Consider the following 2,558-nt stretch of genomic DNA (forward strand, 5'->3'; position numbering starts at 1 on the left):
GCACGCAGCGGTAAGGATTTGCGAATTTGCATTTGTAATTTATACACAGTGAATTATTGATCACCACTTAGTGAGCGCAGAAGGGGTGGGCGGCCAGCTACGCTCCGTGCACGGAGTGTGCGTAGTGCCGCCTACTCCGCATTTTGCGGAGCGGGCGTAGCCAGGCGGCACTACGCACGCTCCGCAGACGGAGCGTAGCTGGCCGCCACCCGCCTCCCTCCAGCCCTCCCTAAATACTTTCAATTAAAGGAATCAAATAATTTAAAACGCACTTACCTTGCCCGCCGCTGCCCGCCGCATCCCCGGAGCTCGCTATCTTCCGTCTTCCGTCTTCTTTACTAATGCGCATGCGCGAGCGGACGCGCATGCTCATTTTCTCTTGAGAAATGCGCATGCGCGGCCGCCCGCGCATGCGCATTAGTAAAGAAGACGGAAGACGGAAGATAGCGAGCCCCGGGGACGCGGCGGGCAAGGTAAGTGCGCTTTAAATTATTTGACTCCTTTAATTTAAAGTATTTAGGGAGGGCGGGAGGGAGGCGGGTGGTGGGGCTGGCGGCCAGTGGTGTTTGCGGAGTGGGGCTACGCGGAGTGCGGAGGTGGGCGTAGTTTCTCGCCCACTTCGCGTAGCTCCACGAAGCCCCACTCCGCCAACTCCGCCAAGGGTTAGCGCAGACTAGTAACGCAGCCACAGACTTATTGTTTTTTGATTTTGCTGGGAGATCTCCTTGTGTTTTTGAAATGTCATGCCTGGTTCAGTGAGAATGGAAAAGGCAGCAAACAGATGTCTGTCGCCAGAGGAGCTGACAGACAGGGCAGCAACCAGGGCACATGAAATGGAGATGGCAAAAATCAAGGCCCAAATGGATATGGAAAAGCAAAGACTGGCAATGGAAAGCCAGAGACTAGCCATGGAGGCGCAAAAACGCCAAAGAGATCACTACTTGAGGATGAGAGAACTTGATTTGGAGCTCGAGGAGCTTGAAGCCAGGAGGGCTTCAGCCCAGCAACAAGAGATACGTGTAGCTCAGAGACTGAGCTTTGCTGAGTTGGAGGTGGAGTCCAGCTCATGTGGTGGCAGCAACATTCAGGTATCTAGTGCTGAAAGCATAGTGCGCGCACCTAGAGATATGGCACCTGACTTAGAGGGGGTTAACTTACACCAGGAGGTTCAAGGGCATGAGGTAGCTCCAGTAGTGCGCAGCGTCCCTGAAGGGAATAGGGTAGCTGGCGTAGGAGTTCATGGTCCTAGTGGTGGGAGGGATTCCCCCATGGTTAAGGTCCTGGTGGGTGAGTTTAAAGACCGCCCAGAAGAGTGTGGGTTGTGTGACAGAGACAGTCCGCTACTGTCTGGCCAGTCTCAAAAGAATGGTGTGGAGTATGTGTAAGAGACACTGGATGGAAAGGTGAAGGATTGTTTGGATACCTCTGCTAGGGGGCTGTGTGATCCAATTGTGGGAGAGCATACTTTAAGTCCCAGTTTTCCAGAGCTATGCCAACACCTGTTTGAGAGTGAGTTCTCTGACCCCAGGGAGCTCACATTGGAGGGAGACCTTGCGGTGGATTCTGGAGAGTCTGAACAGGCATTGGGGTGTGATCCTGTGGGGAGTGGCTCAGGTATCTTCCAATCCAGAGTGGTGGAAGTGGCGCAGAGTAGCCCAGCTAGGTCCTGTAGTAATGAGAGGGGTGTAGGGCCTCACGTCCTGTCCTTAAGGGGAAGGAGTGAGAATGGGTTTTGTCCCGATAGTGCCCAACCTCAGTCTCAGAGCCTGGATGGTTCTTTAAGGGAACACCAGGTGGGGAGCCTAGGCTGTCTGGATGAGTCACCCGCTGAGGGGGATCCCCCAGTGGCTAGAGAACGTGGAGGCTCTGTAAACAGAGCTCCAGTAGTTCTGGTGTCTGGCAGTACCCCTCCAGTTGGGAGGGTGCAGAAGTCCAGAAAGAGGGGCGAGAGGGGGAAAGAATCCCCAGTGAAAGAACCAGCGGGTCAGGGGCCAGCCAGCAGGACTGTGTCCCCAGTTAATGACCAGGGGGATACCACTTTTGTCCTGGAGGATCTTCTCACACTGTCAGAGGGACAGGGGTTGGGAGATCTGCGTCAGGCAGACTGTCACACGACACATGAGCTATGTGACACCCTCAGGGGGGGCATGCGTGCTCCCCGGGAAGTCCTAGTGCACCAGGCAAGTGTTCAACTGCAGGGTTGGGTCCCTGAGTTGGAGAGCCAGGTTCAGGTGTTGTCTGACCTGGAGGGTGGGACCACTGTAATCAGTGTCCTGACCCATGTCACTTCTAGGGTTACCACGCCAGTGGGGAGTGGGCAGTACTCTGGAAGGGGGTGCAGAGGGAGGGAGTCCTTGCCTCTGACCCCGGCGCAGTTTGAGGGTTTAGACCGTAGGATAGAGGGCCAGGTGTCCCCCCTGACCTGGTGCCCCAGTTGCAGGATAGCACCCATGAACTGGTGGGCGAATTGTGCAGGTCACCTGCCACGGTTGCCCTGAGAATTCTGGAAGGGGGTACCACTCCAGGTGGGAGGGTACAGATACCCAAGGAGGAGGACC

This window comes from Lissotriton vulgaris, chromosome 6, assembly GCF_964263255.1.
Source record: "Lissotriton vulgaris chromosome 6, aLisVul1.2, whole genome shotgun sequence".
NCBI lineage: Eukaryota > Metazoa > Chordata > Amphibia > Caudata > Salamandridae > Lissotriton > Lissotriton vulgaris.